Source organism: Solanum stenotomum, chromosome 4, assembly GCF_019186545.1.
Source record: "Solanum stenotomum isolate F172 chromosome 4, ASM1918654v1, whole genome shotgun sequence".
Classification (NCBI taxonomy): Eukaryota; Viridiplantae; Streptophyta; class Magnoliopsida; order Solanales; family Solanaceae; genus Solanum; species Solanum stenotomum.
The window spans coordinates 8,883,322-8,890,892 of NC_064285.1; the positions used below are offsets into that span (position 1 = coordinate 8,883,322).

Consider the following 7,571-nt stretch of genomic DNA (forward strand, 5'->3'; position numbering starts at 1 on the left):
ATGCAATAATATAAAAGGAAATTATATAATGAAATGTCTAGTTGAAGTTAACAAATATGAATATAATTAGCTGTAAAGTAAATTACATGCCAAACTTTTTTAGTTTTTTTTTTAATGAGAAACAAAATCAAAATCCTAATTTACTTTAGTAATAATAAATCTAAAGCTTAATCATAATAGGAAAATATATTAATGTTCTTTCATAAATTGCAGTGCTACAAAATTTAAATTTTTAAGTAAAATCAAATCATTCATATGCACAATAAATAACCATTGACTTAAAAGTAGGATTCTAAAGTCTAATCTTAATAGAAAAATATATTAATGACACACAACAATAAAGAAATAAATATACATATTAATATTAAGCAAATATGAAATTTTCTGTTGTTAGAACATGTTAAATGTGTTTGTCAAAAAAATTGTGAATTTAATTTTATGAGAGTATTAAATCTATTATATTTTTGAAGTGGTGAATTATTACCTGCTATTGTTATAATTTTAGTAATTTTTTACATATATATAATCCGTGTTGAACATGATTTTTTTTACATATATATACTACTCAACATCGTCTTTAGGAACAACATTTTTAAGAAAACTTATAAAATGAAAATATAATTTGAATATGCAAGTGCTTAATGTAGTTGACACTCACAAATTTTACCAGACACAATTTACTAAAATTAATGTATTTATATTGAAAGGTTGTCTGCTTATATTAAAAGATTGTCCCTTCACCAACATGGGTTGTGGTGCACTGGTGGGAGTGCTTCATCCTTAACTAGAGGTTTCGGGTTCGAGCCCTGGGTATGAAGAAAATCCTGCTAGGAGCCCGAAAGATCATTTTTAGAAATTTTCATAAAAATTACGCACACACACGCATACGAGAAAAAGAAAAAGAAAAAGAAAAAGAAAGAGAGGAAAAGGGAGGAGAAAAAAATGGGATTTTCATCCCAAAGCGTTAAGTAATAATTCCTGTCCTTTCCATTAAACTTTTATGTGGTTATGAATACATTTTTAGGGTATAAACGTGTAGAATTTGGACTGAATTAAGAAAATATAGCCCTAGGATTCTTAGGACAAAATCTTGATTTGGGGGTTGAATAACGATCCGTTTTAGCTGAAATTTTTTATGCGAGTTTGTTTTATCATGGGTAAACATAATCTGAAAGAAAATTTTAGATTCGAATTTGGTGGCTCGGAATGACTTTTTGACCCGATTTTCGAGCCGAAACTAAATATAGTAATATAAGTGTCATTAGATTCGTATTCTTATGAGGATTATATATTTGATAGATTGGAGGCAATTTGAACCTTTATGAAAAGGTAAGACTTAAGTCCCGAAGTAATTGTTCGATTATTTTAGGCAAGTGGATTTCTAAACCCTTGTTAAGTGTATAAAATCATGTATTTCCTTGTGGTATGTGTTGGGGAGTAATGGGACTTGGTGATGAGTTGACTTGTCCATATTGAATAATTATAATGATGAAAAAGGGGTGATAAAAGACATTGTGATTAATTATTCGTGTGTGATATGTTGAGAATGATTTGAAAGACTAATTATTGATTCATTGTTGATGTTGTATCATGATTGTGCTGTTGTGAATTGTGCATTGTTATGAAAAATTGTCATCTTCTCATTATTTGTGTGAACATGTCATTTGCATTGGCTTTGAGACATGGTTGTGATAACTGTTATGTGGTAAGAGGATGTACTATTTTGAGGAACGTGTCGCGCGCCATGACGGATACTATATTTAGAGGGACGTGTCGCACGCCGCGACGAATACTATTATCGAGGGGAGTGTCGCACGTCGTGACGAATTTTATTATCGAGGGTCGCGTCGCACGCCGCGACGGATGCATGGACAGATAGGTCCCCCATTGGTCCCAGACTGAGAGACAGCGGGTGTGTGTTATTAGGTCAGACATGCATCATTATAACTGACATTGCATTTCATTGCATTGCACATCTTTGTCATTGGTGAACTTGATCTTGTGTATTACTGATCTTGTGAGTGCCTTTCTGTGGAACTTGTGATTGATGAATATTGAGTTTGTTTTTTAGGATATCTAATTGTTAGAGTGTTGTTGAGTTGTGTGCTATGTAAACTATGAATTGTTAGGTTGGACTGGTTTTATGCAGGTTGTAGTTGTGGAGGCTCGTTTGGGGTGGTAAGGAGTACTCGTATTCTTTTCCCTTAGCTTGTGTTTAGGAGTTTACTTGCCGAGTACCGTGTGGTTTGGTACTCACCCTTTGCTTCTATATTTTTGTAGGTTATGTGCCCAAACCTTCGTGATACTTTCTATTCTCTTCTTTTCCGAGGCTTCCCATGAGGTAGTTGTTTGTTATCTCACCGGACCTTCTTACTCCTATATATGATCTTGTTTTATTTTAGAGACAGCATCATTTAAGACTTGTAACGACCGGTTTTTGTCGTTATAAAAAATCCAACGGAGAAAGTTTTTGGGCCGAAAAACTTTTTCTTAGTAACTTGGGATTTCTCAACGTAGTCCAGATTTGGACGAAACCGGAGTCAGTAAGGTCTAGGGAAATCTGGTAGCAATTGGGTGATTTAAATATGATTTTTATTACATGAGTAGATAGCCAAGACGTCAAGAAACCCGTACGACTTTATGGAATTGAATTTGGGTGAGTAGAACTCCCGAAACTGATCTTGGCGTGAACAGGTATCTTAGTGTCATTGGTTGAAGGTGTGTTGTGAAATAGGGTCTTAATTATTAATTTTGCTCACTATTCCGTGCAAGCCGCTATAGTGGTATTTTCTGCCACTAAGGCGGGGCCGCTGTAGCGGGGTGAGTCCGTTGTGACGGGACAGACGCGACTTAAAGTCGAAAATAAACCCCAAAAATGTTTTATTTTGTAATTTTCGAACTTGAGAGCTAAGGAACGAACCCAGGAGACTTCTTGACCGTTTTCCACCCTTCTTGAGGCAAAAGGTAAGGTTTTTTAACTCCCCGAATCCATTTTTCGATCCGTAGAACGTAATTTAATGGGTAATTATCGATGGGGGAGGGTTTTGATATGAAAATTATGGTGGAAGCAGCCCTAATTGGGATATAGGGATCAATGATTTGATCTAGGGTTGATGGGATTGTTAGTAATTCGGGTAATTAGTTATCATTTATTGATTCTCGTATTATATTAATTATTTATAGACCAAGAACAGTCGAAACGAATCCGGAAAGGAAAGAATGAAGTTTCTTAAGGGATTCAAGCTTTGCTTGAGGTAAGTGATGGTTGTGATTCTATGATTATGTGATATATGTTTGTTCTTGCTTCATTATGATACATGTATGTATGTATGTATGCGAATGTTGCATTATTGATCACATAAATTGTAAATGAGGATATATGAATGATGAATGTCATGAATCATGACTTGATCATATGATTATGAGAATGTACTTTGTGTTTGTGATTGTGGTTTGTTGAATGGATCGAGTGTTGCGTTCCGACACACTAACTTGGATCGGTTTCCACGTTCCGGCATAATTATGGGATCGGTTGCCACGTTCCGGCATAATAATTGGATCGAGTACCACGTTCTGGTATACTAACAGTTTGGGTTTGGGTTCCATGAGAGAACCAATGACTTGTTGTAAATGTATATTTTTAAGAATTGTGAAACAGTTCGTTGTTGTAAATGATGATAATATTGTATATGTTCGGTGTATGCATGTTATTGAATTGTTGTTGGACTTATGTATGTTGCACTTGGTGGGATAGCCGCGTGATCCTACCAGTACACTGTGGTTGAGTACTGATACTGCACTTGCTCTTATTTTTGTTGAGTACAGGGCATCTTCAGGCGGCTATTGATAGACCTCACATAGAAGATCAGTGATTACTTCGAATTCAAGGGTGAGCCAGTTCTTCCGGGCTGCCTTTGAGTTCTCTTTCTGTTTATGTTCATATTTCGGACTTAGAGTTTTCTAGTTAGTTGTTAGTACGTTAGTTTGGGTTGTACCCACCTTCTTGCTAAGACTTATGGATCTTGTTAGAGTTTTGGTATATTGACTTTCAGGTTCTAGGTAGTATTTCCGCATTTGTTTAATTGTTAGAATTTTGTTGGAGATTATGGGAACTCCCTATCTTTGTTCTTTTCTTAGCATTTAACTTGCTTCCGTAACTTAAATGCCTTAGTATTTTCGATTAAAGTGGTTAGCTAATTAGTGTCAATGGTTCTCCCACTGGAGGGTTAGTGTGGGTGCCAATCACGACGGTCTGGGTCGTGACAAGACTTATGTTTTCTTTCAATTCATTTTTAATACATTAGGGGCTTGTACACGTGACAACCAAGTTTTGAGGGTTTTATTAAGTTGACTTAGTTATCCACACTTATTATATTTTGAGATTTCAATCTGTCTTACTTCCGCATTTTTGTGATATTTGAGTTTTAGGCTGACTTGTCTTGGTGGGATAAGACGACTGCCATCACGCCCTTTTTGGATCGTGACAGCTACCCCTGAATGGGCACTACAGAACTTTTAAAGGGCAAACTAGAAAAAATAGTACTCCCTCCGTTTCATAAATAATGACCTGGTTTGACTTGATACGGAGTTTAAGTAAATAAAGAAACTTTTGAATCTTGTGGTCCTAAATTAAAGTTATGTCAAATGTACAAAATTGCCCTTAATCTTGTGGTCTTAAACATGCCACGTGGAAAGCAAAAAGTAAAATGTTACCAAAAAAGGAAAGAGGTCATTCTTTTTGAAACTGATTAAAAAGGAAAGGAGGTCATTCTTTGTGAAATGGATGGAGTATCATTTATGCATTAATTTTGTGAAATGACACAAACACAACTCCGTGAAAGTGAGTTGGTGGTCTTGATTACGAACTTTTCAAACCAACTTTATTCTTTCACCATTTTCAACTTTTAAAGTTTGAAATTGAAAATTTGAACCATAGTTTTACAAATTGAACTTAAAAAATGTTGTTCTTGAGGTTATGACATAATATTTCAATTAGTATAAAAAAAGCAATTTATATATATAATTTTGCATGCAATCAGACAATTAAAAATCAAATGACGACGTCAGAGTAATATGTAATTGAATGATAGATTGACATACCATGAAATAAAGAACAAAGCTTTTATGTGATTGACCTTTTTACTTTTAGTTGTGATTTCAAATAAATAAAATTATAATGAGCGGAACTAAATGAAGCATGTAATTTATTTCAAACCCTCTTAAGCAAAAAAATTATACTATATATTCAAAATTAAAATTGTTTTAATAAACATATACTAGCTATTAAATATTGAATCTCTTTAGTTTCTTGGTACTAAAATTTACTAGTAGCAAGGATATGAATGATATTTAAGCATAACAAAGAGATAAAACTAACGGACATTTGACGTAAAAATAAACATTTCCAAGGGAAGAGATCAATTGTGTTCAACTTTTGTGAATTCAACTAACTAATTGGCATTAATTATATTTTTTAAAATAATATATAAAGATCACTTTTAATGTACTTCGAAAATAATGGACCTTTTTGACATTTAATATTTAACTTTTCTGTGAACTTGAAATATTATAATGAGTTATTTTTTTTTAATAATACAAGGAGAGAGTATTTGACAAAATTGCATCTAATATGAATCAAAAGAAATTTGATTTGATTTAATTTTATCATTTCTCTTTCCGGTTGCGTCTACTAAAACTATATATATACTTAATATAATCGAACAGTAAAATAATAATATTAAAAAATAACAAATAGCGGATACCACCCAGTAAATAGTAATACATACTCCATTTGATATGATAGAGTCATTCATGATCTATTATTTTTTATATATAAGAGCATAATGTAACAAGTCAATTGAGAAATTATTTTTAAAAAAAAGTTATAATCCTAAATCAAATAGCAAAAGTAGTTTGGTTCAATTTTAATTTTTGTTTTGATTCAAATAATGCATATGATAAGTTTTGACAACATTTGAATTGAATTTGAAAAAAATAATCTTTAAAAGCTAAAATCGAAAAGAGATCTGATTGTTTAATTATATGAGAAAATAATATTAATAACCAGATCAAATATTATTAATGAAAATCATAGCAACATACACGATTGTAGCATTATTAATATAAAATAAAAGGCAAAACAAAAACTCAACATCTCAATAATATAAATTTGAACTTTCTAGGACTCTAAATCCTACCCTTGTTGAACCTGTACCATGAATCTTGAACCATGACCATGATCTTGACTTTGAATACTTACCCCGATTTTGACTGACTCTGAACCCTAAATCCTAAATCCTAAACTCTAAGTCAGAACCCTAAATCTAAATTTGATAACCTAAGATAGCTTATCTGCAATTTTAATCAAACTCCACACTCCAAAAAATCCACATTCTGAAACAATTAGTTGGTTCAAACAGTAGTGCATATTAAACTAGCAGCATTTAACCATGATTCAAACTTGGACACTTCATATTCATTAAGTTGCTCAATTGACTCTCACCAACCTTTCTGTCTAGTTTTTGTCATTTGGTCAAAATAATTTGTTCGAGCAATTTCAATTTTTTTCTTTGATGTCAAGTTCTTCAAAAAAAAATTTGAGTTGATTCGCTGAATTTCGAGCAAAAATCATGGCTAGGTGAGTGTCATCACTTAACTGCATATCAGGATTCTGAAAATGAGAAACAATTGCATCAATTGTAGGGTGAAAAAAGGAATGAGGCTTACTAGTAGGAGAAAACACTATTATTCCAATGTCAACATCAAATTCTGTAACAAGTTCACTAGCTGTTTTGAAAAATGTAGTAAACAGGGCATTTTTATTTTCTATTTTTCTCATTGGTATCTTTTGACGTCCTTTAGTCTTCTTAATCTCCATATGGCTAATTGATAAAAAAAAGAAGCGATTGATGAAATGCTTTTTAGTAAATAATACTTATGAGAAGACGATATCACGACTATTTGTATATGTTAAATTTTTTCTCAAAATGGCGCATTATTGAATTTCAAGTCAATATTATAAATAAAAATAATATCTATGTCATAGAGAAAATTAGTAAGTGAAATCAATTTTACTCCCTCCGTCCAACAATACTTGTCCACTATACTAAAAAGGGAAAAAAGATAAATATATCCCCGAACTATCGTAAATGGTATGTAAATACCCTTCGTCATACTTTTGGGACATTGATGCCCCTGCCGTCCAAAACGTAGAACATATATACCATTTACACTAACAGACATACACATGTCATAATCTTATCCACGGACCCAATATTTATTAAAGAGAAAACGACAAATATACCCCCGAACTATCGTAAATGGTATCTAAATACCCTTCGTTATACTTTTAGAACTCTGATGCCCCTACCGTCTAATTTTTGAAATGTGTATACCCTTTGGACTAACAGAGGGACACGTGTCACGATCTTAACAACCTATCCAAAATTGATTTAATTTTTATATCTAATTAAAAAATTGACCCGAATAATAAAAAACCCACCCAAATAATTTTTGACCCGCACCGAAATAAATCTAATTTTTCCTTTCTTCTCTAATCCAAGAACCAGTCA

At 32.6% G+C, this 7,571-nt stretch overlaps 1 pseudogene; it reads right to left on the reverse strand.

Annotated features, from left to right (window-relative positions):
* Positions 1-6,337: 6,337 nt before the first annotated feature.
* LOC125861249 (agamous-like MADS-box protein AGL62) lies at positions 6,338-6,877 on the reverse strand (annotated as a pseudogene).
* Between the last annotated feature and the right edge of the window lie 694 nt (positions 6,878-7,571).